This window comes from Marmota monax, unplaced genomic scaffold, assembly GCF_021218885.2.
Source record: "Marmota monax isolate L192 unplaced genomic scaffold, Marmota_monax_Labrador192_F-V1.1 WCK01_AAM20220418_F8-fsc00021, whole genome shotgun sequence".
Taxonomy (NCBI): Eukaryota; Metazoa; Chordata; class Mammalia; order Rodentia; family Sciuridae; genus Marmota; species Marmota monax.
This window is the reverse complement of record NW_026695228.1, coordinates 2,717,730-2,736,567: the sequence shown is the minus strand read 5'-3', so window position 1 is coordinate 2,736,567 and position 18,838 is coordinate 2,717,730. Positions and strand designations below refer to the sequence as shown.

The following is an 18,838-nucleotide window of genomic DNA, read 5'->3' as shown; positions in this document are numbered from 1 at the left end:
TCTCCTTCTTTTTGCCTCTTTTATACCCAGTTCTACATTCTTATACTTCATTCAATTACTTCATGGAAAATAGGAAAACATGCTGCACTCATCTTTGAAGACTTATCCAAATAAGCTGCTGATTATTTCTAGAAGTCTCTGTTGCTCTGCATCTTCTTGATTCAGAGGCTTACCCTGGTAATGCCTTCTATCGACACCAACAAAAGAACAAAACAGCAGTAAGCTTCTTGGCTCCATTTCTAGGCACTGAAACAAAGATGGATGATGCATCTGCTTACTGTTTAAAAAAAGTGTCATTTTGATCATCACATAGATTGTTTATCACAGATCTTCTAAGAAATAGACTTGCCTATAAAAAAAAAATCCACCTTACCTTTCATAGTCTCTCTGTGACCTAGATTGGCTCAGGTCCTTGAAGCTGGTAGGACAGTAACAGTGATTTCACAGAATTATGAAGTTGCTGCTTTTTCCTGGGTTCGTTTCTGATTTACAAGCCATGAACCAAGTTTTCAGAGTTTTCCTAGCCATTTGACCAGCTTTATGGTCGGGATCAACTGGAAAGGTGCATCAGATGCAAAGCTGAGGAAGATTGTCTCAAGCATCCTGAAGGGCTTTACATCTTGAGTACCCCTGGATTCACACATTACATCTGGGGTTGCTACTGTTATTATTTTTACTGACAATCAGCTCCCATTTGAAATAGACTTTAATATTACACTCATCATTTTATACAGAAATGTCATTGAAAATAAATAATGTTTTTTCAATACATTATATAATAAGAGAGAAAAGTATAGAGAGCTACATAAAACCATGTGCTTTGGAGTTAGATGGCCCCAAGTTGAATTCTGGCTCTATCACATGTAATGTGGTAGCAAGTAATTTAAATTTTAAATTTAAAACTGTAAAAAGAGACAGGGAAAATCAATTTCAATGATATACTTATCCCAATATACCTGAAATATTATCATTTTAATATGTAATCAATATAAAAATTGTTAATGAGATACTTTGTGGTCCTTTCTTATTCTCAGTCTTTGAAATCCAGAGCATGTTTTACACTTACAGCACATCTTTATTTGGGCCTGCCACATTTCAAGGAGTCCATATCTGTATGTGTCCTGTGGCTCCAGTCTGCAAAATATTAGGAACATTGGGGACTTTCATCTTATGTGGATTCTTGAGTGGGCATTTTCTGTTGTGAGGGTGGTAAATGTGGAGAAGGTGATATAGACCAGGACATCTCAAATGTGAGCTTGCATACGAATCACCTAGAGAATAGGTTAAAATGCAAATTCCTGGGTCCTAACTCCATGGATTCAGATTAATGGTGTCTGGGCTATGAACCAAACATTCTCATTTCCAATAAGCCTCTAGCTGTGCTGATGTTTTTGATGCATGGAATAAAATCTCCTTCTTTGAATTTAACCATTAGCTTTGTTTTTCTCATTGTCTTTGAAACAAAAAAGACTAGATGTACCTATTTTGGCCACAGTGATAAAATTGAAGTACTTTCCCATGGCACACTTATCAGTCCCTGTTTATACTAGTCCTACACACAGGGGTGAAACTTGCAGCCCACTCATTCTCCTCTGCCAGTTGTTGAACCACCAGAACCTAAGCCCAGTGATGGGGTTCATCACTCCGCCACCTTGTAGAATCCAATTTCCTCTTGTTTGTCTAAACCTACTGTTGCAGCAAGAGTCCCCTTCAGCCCCACGCCTCCTCAGCTGTAACCCCTCCTTTTTAATCAAGATGGGCTCTAACATCACCATTATATTGAATATGTACTCGAGGTCATTTGCTACACAGAAGTTGCTGAATTTACATGATTACTTTGTCCTAGAATCACTTTAGTATGTCTAACAACATCTTTCTTTATGTACATGTTCATTACCTCTCCTTTTGCTTGAATATAAAAGTCCGTAATATTTAGGCAGTTGATCATTCCTGAAAATATATACCTTCAGGTCAGTGTTCACATATCAGATAAACTTCATGACTTCTTACATTGCCATTAAAAAATGATGCTGTATGATTATGATGGAAACTGTGAGATAGTCTTATATTTATTAAGTAAGTTTCTACCATCTTGTTCTACCTAAGCATGATTTCAACAATCTACCTGTCTTGTGCCCTCCAAGAAGATCAATAGCATCTTCCCTGAAGAATATTATGCAGATAAACAAAAATTGTCTTAAAAATATTTAAGTTCACTATAAACATCACTAAGAGCTAGATGCCTGGTGACTAGAACAATGGAGGGCAGAGATGGACTGAAGAAATTCATTCATGTTTCAATGAAAGCTCTGTCATTAACCAGCTTTGTAAGTATTATTAGGCAACTTATTTACTTCTCTAGGCTTAGTTTCTTCATCTGCAAAATAAAAATGGCAAAATCCCCACTTAATGGAGTGACTATGAAGATTAAGTAAAATAACACATGCACAGGCTTATATCACTCAATCAAAATTGATTGTCATTGTTGCAGACAAAGTATTTCTAGTTTAATAATCTTTAAAGACATCATTGCCTTTGAGTCAGGTGTTGAACATTGGTTGGATTTATCTGGCCTTAACTTTTTTAAAAAAATGTTTTTAAACATGTACTACAAATTCATTATATAAAATGTTAAAGTTATAATAAAGAAAAAACTACCAATGATTCCATTACAGAATAGTCCTAATGTGTAGGACAATCACCACAACAAAGGATTATCTGGCCCCAAATGCCAATAATGATAAAGCTGAGAAGTCCTTTCTTACCAGACATAGCACTCTACCCTATATCTGTGGGAGGGGTGCTTCATTCTCACTTTGGCCCTAGTAAGAGGATTCAAGCAAATAGCTTGCCCAGGGTCCTCCACACTTTGATGGACAAAAGTATTAGCCTTTGACCCATTTTTGGAAAAACTCTGAAAAGAAGTGGGTCTAACTGCAGCAGTCAGAGGCAGCTGAGACAAAGAAAAGTAGCCTGAGTTAGAAAGTACCTGCACTTTGAGAGCTCAGAGGGTCAAGGATTCTTGCTTTTCTGTGGGTAAAGGGGACCATGCCTTGAATCATCTTGAAAGGAACCACATAAAATAGGAATAGAACATGAAGAGTGAAGACCCAGAGGGGAGTGGTAGGGAATTAAGCAAAGAAGGCATCAGCTCATCAGCAAAAAAATTAAGAGGGAGGTCCACAAAGAGAGAAGTGTGTAGGAACAGGGAGGTGGTCTGTAAGCCAGACACCCCCTGAAAATCAGCATTTGAACACTTGTTTCCTCCAAAGAGATGATGCCAGTGATCTTTTCTGCTCTTTCCTTTCCTCCCTACCTTCCTGAGGTAGCTGCATGAGTGAGAGGGAAGGTGAGGAGAGCAAAGTGGACAGTTATAAAGACAGTACTAGCTCCTGCACTGCCCTTAGAGTTCTCCTAAGCTAGGTCGGGAGAGAAGCTGCTGCTAGGTAAGGTTGAGGTTTTGATGGTAGCCTGGATCAGATTGTCTCAAGTCTTCAAATCACCAGATGAGCTGATGGTTCTGCTCACAAGTTCATTTTGGGATATGAAGAAAGAATCTCTAGAGCCTTTTCGAAAAAGCAGTTATGCGAAAGAATAAAGTTACTTTATCATATAAACTACTAAGTCAAATTTATTCATGAAACTGGATCCATGCATGTAAAAAACACATATGCCCATGCCTATGTAGATAAACACATCTGTGTATGATTAGATCATATAAATAACAGAAATACATATACCTGTGTATGATTGTGTGTGTGTATATATATAATTTTTAATTGCCTTATTCACTTAGAATTTTATGATAAACATTTATTTCACATTATTGAAGTTATCTGTTATATAAATATCCCTCAATTCACATGAACAATCCTAATTTTGTAGCTGGATATTTTGATAATAAATCAATAACTTGCTACTAAAAACAACAGTGTAATGAATATCCTTATAAATATCTGTGCTATTAGTTCCTGGATTTAGATTATAAATTTTATTTTAGTGCTCATATTTTTTGTTCAGTTGACTTTTGAAAAAATGAACTTTATAAATAAAAAAAATTTAGTTGTAGTAAAAATGACAAAATTTTTCATCATCTTAACTCTTTTACAGGGTTTGATTCAATAGTGTTGATTATATTCCCACTGTTGTGAAACAAGTCTCCAGAACTTTCTTGTCTTGCCAGGTGCCTAATCTCAGTGGCTCAAGAGGCTGAGACAGAAGGATCACGAGTTCAAAGCCAGCCTCAGCAAAAGTGAGGCACTAAGCAACTCAGCGAGAGCCTGTCTCTAAGTAAAATACAAAAAAAAAAAAAAAAGGGCTGGGATGTGGCTCAGTGACTGAGTTCCCCTGAGTTCATGCCCCGGTACCAAAAAAAACTAGAACTTTCTTATCTTACAAAATTGAAACTCTATGCCCATTAAATGACAGCTTCCATTTCTCCTTCTTCCCAACCCCTGGTAACCACCATTCTACTTTCTATTTCTATGAATTTAATCACTTTAGATAGCCCACATGAGAGGAATTATATAGCATTTGTCTTTCTGTGCCTGGCTTATTTTACTTAGTGTGATGTCCTCCAGGTTCACCTCTGCTCTAGCATATGATAGGATTTCTTTCCCTTTTAAAGCTGAATATGATTCCATTGTATGTATATACCATATATACAATTTATTTATGTATTTTTTGTTGATTAATATCTAGGTTGTTTACATCTCTTGGCTGTTGTGAATGATGCTGCTATGAATATAGGTGTACAAATATTTCTTTGAGACTCTACTTTCAGTTCTTTTGGATAAAGTATTTGAATAGATGCAGCAATGGACAACATGCATATGAATGGATGCTGAACATAATTAATCATTATAGAAATACAAACCAAAACCAAAATGAGATGTCACTTCATGTTCATTAGGAGGGCTATTCTCACCAAAAGGAGGAAGGGTGAGCAGGAAGTGTTGACAGTGTTGGGGAGAAACTTAAATCCTTGTGCATAATGGTGGGGATGTACAACAGTACAGCTACTATTGAAAACAGTGTAGCGTTTCCTCAAAAAATTAAAACTACCACATTATCAAGCTTTATAAATTTGTATGCACACCAGCAATATGTGGAAATACTTCTCTCTCTGCACCTACAGGAAGTTGAACATTTTGATTTTGAAATTTTTTTTTAAATGAAGCATTTTTTTACACAATATCTTTCTCTTATTTATTTATTTATTTTTATGTGGTGCTGAGGATCGAACCCAGTGTCTCACACGTGTGAGGCAAGTGCTCTACCGCTGAGCCACAACCCAAGCCATGTGATTTTGAAATCTTTGACAATGTGTTAATTATCTGTTGAAGCCTACTAAATCACCCAAGGCTTAGTGGCTTCTAAAACTGCAACAATTCATGATTTCTCATGAGTCTTTGAGTTGTCTTGGCTGTTCTTCTGCACATGTGGAATCTGTTGGAGCCACTCATGGACTGCAGGAAGCTGCTTGGGTTTGAAGGTCCAGGAAGGCATCATTCACATGTCTGGAGCATGGGATTTGGCTGTCAGATGGCCTTTGCTCTGCTCCCGGTGACCTCTTTTTCTATCAGGTCCTCCTATCAGCCTGGCAGTTCAATTCAAAAGGACAGAAAACTTAAGCTGCTAGGCTTCTCAAAAACCAAGCCAAGCAGAGGTACAACATCACTTCTACCCCATTCTACTGCTCAAAGCAAATCACAGGAGAAGGAGAAATGGCACTTCTTGAGAAGAGATGTGACATGAATTCGTAGCAATGGAGGAATGATCTTTGCAAACCATTTACCACAGACAAGCCATAGAAGGATAATGACAATCTTACTGTTGTTTTAATTTTGCATTTCTTTGATAACATGTGAGATTTTTAAAAAAATGTTTGCTAGTCATTTGTAGTTCTATGAATCATTTGTTTGTATCTTGTGATTTTTTTTTAAATTTCTCTGGCAGGTTTAAATTATATTTTTAAGATATATTTGCATATTGTTTGTAAATTGTTTTAAAAATCACTAACCTATTTTCTATTATATTTGTTGTAAATATTTATCTCAGGTCATTACATTTTTGCATGCAAAAGTTATCCTAAATTTTTGAATTTTCAAGTAGTTAAATCTCTTGGGTTTTTCCATTGACATATTCAGTGATGATTATATATAATACGAAAGCAAAATGAATACTGATCGTCTTTTTGGCAGCTCAGCGTCCTCATGCCTTTTCTAGTTTGGTTCCATTTGGGACAAGACACATATTCCTGATGGTTTACATGTGGTTCGCTAGAGAAAATAGAAAACTATTGAAATGTCTTTTTTATATTCATTTATTTATATTCAGTTGTCTTTTTAAATGTATTTTTTCTTTAGAAAAATAGAAGTTAAACTACCAATATATACAGATGCAGACTTTACCTGGTATAGGACATATCCTGAGAAAAGACTGAGGACTCTAAAACAGGAAGAATTGATGGTGCTCTCCTCCTATCTTCCTTCCTTTACTGAAGATTTCAGTGTGTGCCTTAAAAAAAGAAAAAAAACAGAGTTATAAATTGTAGTAGCTTTATTTAAACTATTCCTCAAAATTGGATAAGTGTCTAAAAAATTGATTTTTTTCGAAATAGATTTCAACTTTAAACACTTAATAAAATGTTTGTGGTATATTTTTACTTTGTTCCTCTTTCACCATGATTGGGTAATAAAATCTACTAGTCTTTGCACCATCCATTCTCTTTACTCATTTACTTTGGCATCATGAGTTTGCAAAATTAACAATTTTTTTTAAAGAAAGAATGTTTTAGGCTTTAAAAAAAATAAGCAGGAGTTAAATTTTTTTTCACCCTCTTTCAGAATTCTAGTGTTAGAAATTTCTTACAAAAACATTCTAGTTGTGTTTTTTTCTGGAAGTTAAAGTTGTCTTAATTGAGATGGACATTTGAGACACTATTTAATATTCAAACTTTATAGTCATGTAACTAGTTAGCAGAAAGCTTTTTTCATTTAATAGATTCTACATGGGTTTTCTCCAAATTTTAAAGGAATGTATCCACTCTCACAGGCAGCTAAGTAGAGGTTAAATTCACCTGTGACCTCCTCTAGGATGTGTCTATGAGATCTTGCTGAGAATAGCTGTCTCGTTTTCTTGTTAACAGTGGGTATTCAATGATCTAAATAATTTCTTTCATTTTACGGGTTAGTGATTTCTCATTTTGAATTTTTCTGATCACGACATATTGTTTTCTTTTTTTAATTTTTTAATTGTAGATAGACACAATATCTTTATTTATTTATTTTTATGTGGAGCTGAGGATCAAACCCAGTACCTCACATGTATGAGGCAAGTGCTCTACCACTGAGCCACAACCCCAGTCCAATATATTGTTTTCTTAACTTTTGAATATCTGGGTAAATATAATGTGTTTGCTTTGTACATTGACCTTAACGTGTAGTAATATTTTAAAACTATATTTCTCTAATGAGCCATTAAACTTTAGCATCAATTAAAATTTTGTAATTAAACTTTCACAGCAACCAATAAGTAATTGCTATAATTAGAAGGTTATTTTGTGGTAACAATAAATGAATGCTACTTATACATGGACTCATGTCATGTGAAAATATTATTATACTTTAAGTGAAAACTTTACGACATCATCTTGGTAAAATAAACAAATGATAATGCTATGATATGCAAAAATGAAAACCAAAATTTAGCTAAATTTTGCCAATAGAGAATTTTTTATTGTTTTCATTAAAAATGTTTTTTAAACACACATCAATGAAAAACAATTTGCAACATTAGAAATATTATTTACGGTAAATGCACAAAGTCTTTTGTTTGTTGAACTTGTTCCTTTCCTTACAAATCAAAGCAAAGCAATATCTATGTACTGTTAAGAAATACACTTTAACTGATTGCTCGAGAATTGTCATCATAAATATACGAATAAACTAATCGTTGAAACCAAAAAGGTATCATTAAAAAAAGATTTTTTTTCAAAATAATAAACATGTTTACAATGTGAATGGCACTCTCTTGTTATCTTGCCCTTGTATAGCACACAACTCAGACATCTGTATGCGGCAGTCACTTTTCTATGTTGGAGATACAGGTTCAGAATGTTGGAGCCCACTCACTAGCAAAGTGTAAGCCCTAATAAAGTTGGTGCTACTGTTAGTATTATTAAAAACAAATTTAATGTATTTTTAAAAAGTAAAATCAATAAATTAAAAAAAAACAAATTTAAGGTAGTTTATTTGATCAATTTATTCCTTCATGATTTCTTCTATTGGTTTAACTTTCTATTTTTGCTTATAAAACTATTTCCCTTTTTAACATCACAGCACTAATCCTCTATGGTTTTTTTTTTTTTTTTTTTTTTTTTTTTTTTTTGCTATTTTTACACTTAAAAAATATTTTCAATTCTCCTAAATTTATTTCATGGCATAATATATAGTAAGGATCTAATTTTTCCTAGAAACCTTATCTATTGTATGAAATAATCCTTTTCTACCCAATTCTAATTATTTTTATCATAATTTTTCATACACTAGAGTCTGTTTTTGGAATATCTGTTTTATCTATAATGATTCATTTACCATTAACACACTGTTGAACTCACTATCGCTTTCTAACAACATTGATTATGGATAAGATGAATCATTACTCTATGTTTTGTTTTGTTTTTAATTTTGGTAAAATATTTTTGTTCATTTATTGTTTTCAGATTATAACATAGGATTTGTTTTTGTTTTTGTCTTGTTTTTTTTTTTTTTTGGTGCTGGGGACTAAACCTAGGGCTTCACGTGTGCTAAGCATGCTCCCTACCACTCAGCTACCTCCCCAGTCCATAACATAGAATTTGAAAGTATTGACATAAAGACAGATATTCCACAGTGGGGACAGAGCAAAGGTAAAAAGAACTTCCACTGAATAACTGCTCCTAGGCCCAAAGCAATCTGAAGTTTAAAAAAGCCCATCTTTTTTTTCCCCACTTTGCTATCGGCAAGCAGGATTTGTCCTCTGATACTGTATCATCTAATAAGAAAATCAAGAGAATGATAAGACATAAAAACTCCAATGAAGAGGAAGGGAGGGGACATGGGGTAATTAATGATGGTGGAATGCGATGATCATTATTATCCAAAGTACATGTATGAAGACACGAATTGGTGTGACTATACTATGTATACAACCAGAGGTATGAAAAATTGTGCTCTATATATGTAATAAGAATTGCAATGCATTCTGCTGTCATATATAAATAAAAAACTTTACATAAAAAACTCCAATGGAAATGTGCATCAATATTGTAGTTTTATCACAGTACTTGTTCCTTGTTTAATTTGCTTTTTAGAACATACTCACGTAAATAGAAAATTTCTGAAAATATTCTGAGAAAGTAAAATTTTATTACTAGGATGGTTTCTCTGAAATATGATATTTGCTTCACATCACCCTCCACAGAAACCTTTCCTCCCACCGACTTTTGTGAAGTGTCATGTATTCTTTTAATAAACTTGAGTCAAGATTCAAGGAAGCCCCTGAATTTAAAATTGAGAGGTTTGGGCTTGGTTTCATTTTGAGGTTTGGGGGTTATTGAAACTCAATGCAAAATGAAAGCTCTATAAATCTTCAAATCTACATTTTAGAATAAATATTTTGTAATAACCCATGTTTCACGCCAAATAAAATTCGTAATGAATTAACCTACCTACACATAGACTTTTTAAAACCAACGTAATGCCATAACTTAAATATAACAGAGAAACAGAAAAAAATAAATTTATAATTTTCATATGTACATTCTCAGTATAGTCTCTATAGTTCTACTGAAGTTGTTAGATGGTTGTAGCTCAAGGTAGCAATCACCTAAACAAGATAGGCAGAAATGAGGTGTGTGGTACTGGCAACTCAAAAGCTAAAATGGTGGGATTGTCAGTAATGTGATATTCAAAAATAGTAAATATTTTTTAGAAAGTTCATCCTAAAAAAAACACAGTCCTTTCACATTGCACACTTGAAAAAGTCAGTGTACATGTAAAACAAGTTGGAGTCTTTGATCATTTAGACAGATTCACTTTCTCAATGCATTCTAGAGGTACTATAAATTTTAACATTCCTAAGGGAGAAGTCTTCATGAGCCACCAAATGTGACATTTCCAATATCATAATAGGACAGAAGACCAGATCAACCATGAGAATCCCAGGTTTGACAGACAGATAGGAGTGAGCACAGATAGGAGAAAAGGAGATGGGTGAAACACACCCAAGATGAGCTCCCAAACACAAATCCTAAAACTCACAGGGAAACCAGTCCCAAGAAATCAGCCAAAAGGGTCGATCATCAGGAGATAAAAGTCAAACACACACTCTGCACCCCACCCTCCCCACAAAAAAAAACAGAATATAAAAGAAAAGAATTAGAAAATAACTTCAAGTCATCTCAGTTAGATCTACAGATATATAATAAAAGATTTTCACATATTACAAAGGTCTGCAATTTTTAATGAGATATTTCTAACTACGATCATATGCACAGAATGAGTGCTATTAAGCTGAGCTAGAATTTTACTGTTGTATTGTTCTTTGGTAAATCTCACAGACTGCTCACCTCAGGGGAATAAAAGGCCTATTGAAGTCCACTTAAAAATGTTTTAACTAACAAAGAAAATATTAGGGAAATTATGACTGGGGAGTTCAGATCAGAGGCCTCAGAATCATTCTGCCTAAAGTCCACCTCCATCAGCATCTCAAACCTCCCCATATCATCCTATGACACCTCCCCAACCCACTCCAGTGAGATCCCTGCTTCTGAGACCAGAATTCATCCGTTTCTAAATGGTTCTTACTGTAAATGTCTCTTCATTACACTAATCCAGAACCTGACAGAGAGCAAAGAGAGGTCGTGAACCCTGACTCTGAATTCGGCTCTGCTGTTTATCAGCTGCATGAACTTGAGCAGATAACCTCTTTGGGCCTCCATTTCTTCACCTGTCGTTGGTGATAATAATTTCACCTACGCTCTGGATTCTTGTGGGAATTGAGAGTTAACCAAAATGAAGTGCTTGGGACAGTTCCTGGAAAATGGTAAGTGCTACATAAAGATTGACAATAATTCTACCTTTGATCTTCAATATCCTCTTTAAATAATAGAAAATACAAGTGCCACCAAAGGACCCCAGATACTTGTACCATTTTCATATTGTACCTCTGCTACTGTCTTCCTGTTCTCATCAGGCTCCAATTCTCAATACTCCTTTGAAAACTGGATTCTCAGTTTGAATTTCCATTTCGTGTACGCTGGGGCCTATACAAGACGATCATGCACCAACCTATACATGGCCCTATACATCGTGTTTATACACCAACTTACAATCAGTGCTAATTCTACTTCCATTAATATTTCAAAAAGCTTAGTTATACCATGTTTAAAACTCAGCAGACAAAATGATTTTTTTTCTTGTTTTACTGGAACTGACATCAATTTATATTGTGAGTTTTCATGCTACTGGGTGGCAGGGACTTAATCTGACTTCATTTGAATTCAGCTTAAGTTGAATCAGAATTCTGGAGCCAGAGTTTCCACAACTGAGACTGTCAAGGTTTTAGGGATGGAGTAGGGGACAGCATTTGGTTATCAGCAGTTTTGGAACCTAAGACCATCTGCTGTTGAAATGTTATGCCATGACACAAAGAAATCCTTGAGGCTCGTGGAAGACAGACAAGCTAGACTTCCTTAACAAGCTAGTAGCAGGTGAAGCTTGTGTCACCCCATTTCCACCCCCAGACATTCTGCAGGGACAGAACACAGATCTCCTCTACTTTCTTATCTCTAAACGTATCCAATAAAAATATCCAGTATCCTAAACCCTCAGCTAACTCCTAATGTCTCAAGAAACCATAAGGACTCACTGTGCCCCCCAGAATCTCTCTGTCCTTGAGGTTACCATGTCCTCCTGCCCCCAAATCTCTCTGTTCTTAAGGATTGGGAGTCTTTGTTCATCTCTGTGAAGAATTTACTGACTTTGATTCATCATATATTTCTCTAAATAGGCCTGGGTTCTTTTGAAAATATGAACTTATGAACTTTACCACATTTTAAATCCTACTCTCTTTTAAGGCACCCTTTTCTCGAGGGAATGAAGGCAGAATGCCTAACTCCCTGAGTAGGAGATTAAAAAAAAAAAAAGAATTGGGTCTAACAGGGAGCATGAGGGAAAAGGATCAAAACTATAAAATTTCTCACCTTGTTATCTATTTGGTGAAACACAATTGGATGGAGTCCATTCTATGATCAAATAAAAAATATTTTCTCAGCACTGACTCTATGCCAGGCATTGTGTGAGGTAGTAGGTTCACAAAAATGAATAAGATATGAACCCAACTCTAGAAATCAAGTCTCTTAACACTCAAGTTGGTCTCATCCTCTCTCTTCCCTCTTCTGCTTTATTTAAGATCACGAATCTTTGTGGTGTGTTATTATAAGTTTTCCACCTGCCTCCCCACTTCAAGTCTCTTACCTTTGAGTATTATGTGCTTCCTACCTATCCTTTACATTTTCAGTAGCATTATTTTGTTTAAAACTTTAGTGTTACAGTTATCTTTAGGACAAAATGCCAAGCATGATGTTTACTGTTTGAGAAAAAAATTTATTTCTTTTGTTTCTGAAAACAATTCTATCAGATAGCTCTTTTGATCTCAATTTCACAAATAAGTTGCAAACATTCTATACATTTGGATACTTATATTTCAAAATAGCTACTGAGAGAATTGTTCTATTCCTGCAGAGTGTCTGGTGGTGGGAGTAGGGAGAAGCAATCCCCAGAACCCCTTGCTACTAGCTTTTCAAGAAAAAGACACAAAGGCTTAGAAATCTTCAACCATCCTGACCCAGTCCACAAAACTGGGAGAAGCCAGGCTTGAAATCAACTTTCTTGTTTGTAGACCCATGGTTTCTAATATTGATGTTCTACTCTAATCAAGCTTACCTCTTACATGAAGGAATGTTCTAGAACAAGACAACTACTACCATTACTTTTATCACTACAGTAAATAAAAATACCACTTTGGATTTCAATGTCCTGGGTCATCATTGTTACAGAGAAGAAAGGAAGTAGAAGATGCTTACCTTGGTGGCCAAATCAGTAAGTCAAATGAGCCTCCACAGTCCATAGGTGACCAATTTTGAGCTGAATCACTCTTGCATGCAGAGTATGATATACAAAGACTTATAGACAAAATACTAAGAGATCTGTTCAGTTCATACATACCATAACTGTGAAAGACCAGAGATCCCAGTCTCTTGAGTTCTGTATCCACAAAGCACAATGCAGCATACAGTCCTCCAAATCAACTGAACTGAAACCTTTTAATGAGTTAGTCCAGTTGAACAGGCAACTTAACATTTTTGAAAGTCTTAAAACATGGCAATTCATTGCATCTCTAGAAGCCTCTGGTAGAGCTAAATGGAGGTTCACAGGTAAACCTCAAAAACACCAAAGTTGCTTATGACTATAAACTTCACTCAATTTTTTCCCAAGTGGTTTCAATATTTAGTTGGAAGAGTGACAGTTGGACTTAATGGTTTTCTTTTCTCACTTTTCTTCAAAAACCAATCCATCTCACTACTACAGTGCTTTCCAACCTTTTTAAACCCAGGAGCCTTTTGTATAAACTTGAAATTCTCATGACAGCCTTCCCTCCACCCGCAACTCCCACCCTGATGAGTGAGCTTTGTGTGTGGTAGAAAATAAATTCTGTTTCCTGTGCATTGTGTGAGATAAGGAAAAAAAAAAGCTTTGCATTTTATTTGAGAAGTTATTTTTTAAAAAAGCAGAGTATCACTTTCCAAATATAAAAATATATTTTAATTTTTTTTTAAATTTCGTGTCATCCTTTTAAACCCCTTCTTAGCCCTCCCAGCTACTAAATCAACTATATAATTTTACTTATTAATTAGTGATATTCATATGCAAGATTGAGGTTCAATTTAAGGCTTTAAATGGGTCCAAATAGTCAGAATATTTTTCATTCATGAAAGACTTCCCAGCTAAAAAGAAAATAAAGCAACAAAAATGAAATTTTCAGACTCACAGAATATCCAAGTGCCCAGAGTGTCAAGAGATTATTTAACCTTATACTTTCTACCCCAGATCTATGGAACTTCAGTCTCTGGGTTTGTGGCCAGTGATCTGGATTATCAACAAGCACCCAAGCTTATTCTAATAACTCCCAGTGGGGAACCAGTTACTCAATCCTACTCTATTATTTGACAGGTAATAAAATTGCAAAGAGATTAAATGCAGCTAACTCCATTCAGTACCATTTAAAAAAATAGTTTTCAAATTTTTATTTCATCATATCTATTATTAACTATAAATTTTAACTGTAATTCTATTATTAACTCTAACTCTTATCTAACTTCTTCTTATTATTTATTCCTAGTAGGAAAACATTTATGATCACTTTATTATTCTTTTTTTCCCAAAAGTTTCCTAAACAGCTGAAAGTGATAGATTGAGTACATTCCTATACCTCTTCTCAAACATGTGATTTCAATGAAACAGTTACAAGAAGAATAAAAAAGATATGACTCAGCAAGAAAGGGAGAGGATTATTCACATTTTCAGATGATGTAAAAGAGAAAAGAGATGGTGAAGTGGTGGCTGATGTGGGAGCCTACCCAGAGGACCACCAGTGAGAAGACTTATTTGCATCAGAGAATTCAGGACATGTGACAAAGGTAAGACTTAAAGCCAAAAAGCATATGGACGGCTTGAAATTCCAGGTGTGCATTCATATACCACCTTCCCCTGCTCTTGTGCAGAGATGCCAACTGCCGCTCCCCAACACTGCCAGCCCCGACATCTCCTATGAAAGCGAAAGGGTAAATAAAACCTGAACTCAGAAGCACCAGATGGGACAGAAGGGGAGAGTAGGATGTAAGATTGCAGAGGGTGAGGGAAGAGTTAGCATTTTGAATAGCTGGGCCATCAAGCCTCTGCCTAGCTAGGTGTATGCCTCTTGGGAAGAAGTTGGAAGAATCATCTCTAGAGATATTGAATGACAGCTACCTGCTAAAACCACATGTTTATGTATATGAGAGAAGGGAATAACCACCAATGAAGTTCTCTAGTAAAAGCAAAGACAGCCCCATGCCTGAAAACTTCCACACTAGTTTTCTGGGGCTGCTGTAACAGCATAATATAGACTGTGTGCCTTAAACATCAGAAATGTCCAACATCCACACTTCTGGATGCTGGAATTTGGAGATAATTTCTTCTGAGTCTTCTCTTCTTGTCTTAAACGTGGCCCCCTTCCCCCTTTGTCTTTACTTGGTCTTCCCTCACCCTGGATGTACAAATCTCCTTTCTTGTAAAGACACCCATCATATAGGAGTAGACCTTTTCTAATTATCTCAGTTTAACTAAGTTACCTCTTTATAACCTCTCTCCAAATACTGTCACATTCAGAGGTACTGGGGGATTTGGAACTCAACACCTGAAACATGGCACAAAAATTCAGCCTATTACAGCTTCTTAAAAGATTCTTAATATTTTACTTGTATTCATGAATATCAGGGGTCACTAAACAACTCTCCCTTGAAGAAAGCTCTCTAAACTGACTCACTCACACAAACTCAAAAGATGACTTAGGTACTTGGGGAAAACTTTAAAGATACCAATTAATATCTTCAGAGAGATATCAAGAACTCTCAATTTGACAAAACCAGAGCAGAATACTAAAGGAGAAATCAAAAGCAGAAAACCTGAAAAATTATACCATTGTAACAAAATACAAATGAGCAGATAAATGGATGGAACAGAAAGTCCAAAAAATTGAACCAAAAAAACTTAAGAAACTGGAAATATAAAAGTAAACATGGAGATTAAGAAAGCTGGTATAAAAGAAGCCAAATCTGATTAATAAAAATTTCAGAAAGAGAAAATGAATGGGAAATATCATCAAAAATATACTGCTAAGATTTCTCAAATCTGTATCCCTACATCCCTCCCTTGAATTCTAGGCTTGGTGCCCTACTTGCCTGCCTGCCTGCTCATTAGCCTCAGTTGAATGCCAAATGGACATCTCAAAATTAAATGCCTAAAATTTTGCTCCATTTGTATAACATATCTTAATAAATGAAAAATTCATTTTCCTCTAGTGGCTCAGATCAAAAAGTATAAAAAATAAAAATTGGTATAGAACTTGCCTCCTCTTTGAGTTTTACAGGCAACTGAACAGTAAGTACTGCTGTGTCTATGTTAGAATATGGGCACAACTCTCTATCCCTCATCACCTCTACCTTGATCCATTGCTATGAGCAACAGTCTTTGCTACCTAGCTTATTGCAGTTGCCTCCTGATGCTCTCTCTGCTTCTATCCTTGCTGCTTCCATAATGTTTTCTCCCTGAAAAAGCCAAGATAATTCTTTTAAAAACATGACAAAGTCATATTTACCTGCTGAGAGTTCTACAAAGGATTCCCTTCTCACTTAGAATAAAAAAAACCAAAGTCCTCAAAATGGCCCATAGGGCCCACCGTGGTGATCATCAACCCTGTGTTTTCAGTTAATTCAATGAAACTCTATAAAATATTCCACAAGGGTTTTTAATAGCTATCAAGAAACTGATCCAAAAATTTGGAGGACTACCACTAGTTGGTTTTAAAACTTAACTACAAAACTAAAATGAACTCAAAATGGTTTAAAGACTAAAATGCAAAATCTGAAACTATAAAACTGCTAGAAGAAAATATAGGAGAAAAGCTTGATAACATTAGCCTGGGCAATGAATGTTTGAATATGAACCCCAAAACACAAACAACCAAAGTGAAAATAGACAGGTGAGATGGTATCAAACTAAAATCTTCCGCACAGCAAAGGAAACAATGAGTGAAGAAACAGCCTATGGAATGGAAGAAAATATTTGTAAACCATATGATAATAAGTTAATATCCAAAATATATAAGGAATTCAAACAACTCAATAATAAGAAAGCAAGTAACCCAATTAAAAATGGGCACGGATCTGAACAAGCCAATGAAGCTGTACAAATAGCCAACAAGTATATGAACAAGGCTCAACAATACTAATTATTAGAGAAATGCAAATTAAAACCACAATGAGATATCACCTCATACCTGTTAGAATGGCTATTACCAAAAAAGACAAAAGACATGAAGAGGTATAGAGGATATGGAGAAAAGGGGACACTGGGTAGCAATGTAAATTAGTACAGCCATTACGGAAAATAGTATAGAGGTTCCTCAAAAAGTTAAAAAGAGAGCTACCATATGATCCAGCAATCTCATTACGGGGTATATATCCAGAGAAAATGAAATCAGTATGTCAAAGAGACATCTCACATACATGTTCATTTAGCATTTATTCTTAATAGGCAAGAAATGGAATCAACCTACACAAGTAGGTAAAGAAAATCTAGTGTATATATGCAATAGGATACTATTCAGTCTCAAAAAAAACAACAAAAAAGGAAATTCTACCATTTGTTAACAACATGAATAAGTATAGAGAACATTATGGAGAGCTTCCAATCACTCCTGCAAGGTAGGCGGGCCTGCGACCCACCGGCAGAAGAGAAGCAGCGGCCTGCTGAGAGGCAGAGCCGCCCCCTCCCCCTGCGCAGGCAAGGTAGAGGGAACTGTGACCACCCACAGAGCAGGCCCAGCGGCCTGCTGAGGGGCAGAGCCGCCCCCCACCCCCCGCGCCTGCCAAGTAGGTGGAACTGTGACCACCCACAGAAAAGGCCCAGTGGCCCGCGGCGGGACAGAGCTTCCAATCACTCTTGCAAGGTAGGCGGGCCTGCGACCCACCAGCAAAGAGGAGCAGCGGCCTGCTGAGAGGCAGAGCCGCCCCCTCCCCCCGCGCCTGCAAGGTAGACGGAACTGTGACCACCATCAGAACAGGCCAGACCTGCAACCGACAGACAGAACAGGCCCAGTGGCCTGAGGAAGGGTAGAGCCTCCCCCCCCCCCGCGCCTGCAAGGTAGGCGGACCTGCGACCCACTGGCAGAACAGCCCCAGAGGCCTGCAGAGGGGCAGTGCCGCTGCCTGCGCCTGCAAAGTAGGCAGAACTGCGACCACCCACAGAACAAGCCTAGCGGCCCACAGAGGGACAGAGCCGCCGCCCGCGGCTGCAAGGTAGGCGGACCTGCTACCGACCGGCAGAGCAGGCCCAGCGGCCTGCCGGCGTGGTAGGCACATTGCCCCAATTGGAGGAGGGGCAGAGCTGCCGCCCGCACCTGCGAGGGAGACTTTGCAACTATACAAGACCAATATAAATATATAGGGGGAAAATTCAGTAGCACAACAGTTTCACCAAGTAGAAAGGAACGCGAATAGTATGAAGAGACAAGGAAAGAAAGGACCACAAGCAATGCAGGTCAACTCAATGCTAGAAGAGGTAATTGCTGCAGCAGATGGAATGTCAGATAAAGAATTCAGGATGTACATGCTTCAGATGATCTGGAGTATCAAAGAAGACATTAAACAGCAAAATCAGACATTGAAAGATCACTTCAACAATGAATTACGCAAACAAATCCAGGAAGCAAAGGATCAACTATACAGGGAGATAGAGGTTATAAAAAACAAACAAACAGAAATCCTAGAAATGCAGGAAGCAATAAACCAACTTAAAAACTCAATGGAGAATACTACCAGCAGAGTAGAACACTTAGAAGATAGAACATCAGACAATGAAGACAGAGTATTTCAACTGGAAAAGAACATTAGACAGCTCAGCAAGACTGTTAAGAAACCATGAGCAGAACATCCAAGAAATATGGGATAACATCAAGAGACCAAATTTAAGAG

General features: G+C 36.5%; 1 long non-coding RNA gene across 1 annotated transcript; it reads right to left on the bottom strand.

The window, feature by feature from the left end:
* Positions 1 to 4,302: 4,302 nt before the first annotated feature.
* Positions 4,303 to 13,707, bottom strand: LOC124087911 (uncharacterized). The gene is made up of 3 exons (XR_006850218.2): positions 13,272 to 13,707; positions 6,414 to 6,519; positions 4,303 to 5,599 (listed from the first exon to the last, which is right to left on the bottom strand). It is a non-coding gene; the product is annotated as an uncharacterized LOC124087911 (long non-coding RNA).
* Between the last annotated feature and the right edge of the window lie 5,131 nt (positions 13,708 to 18,838).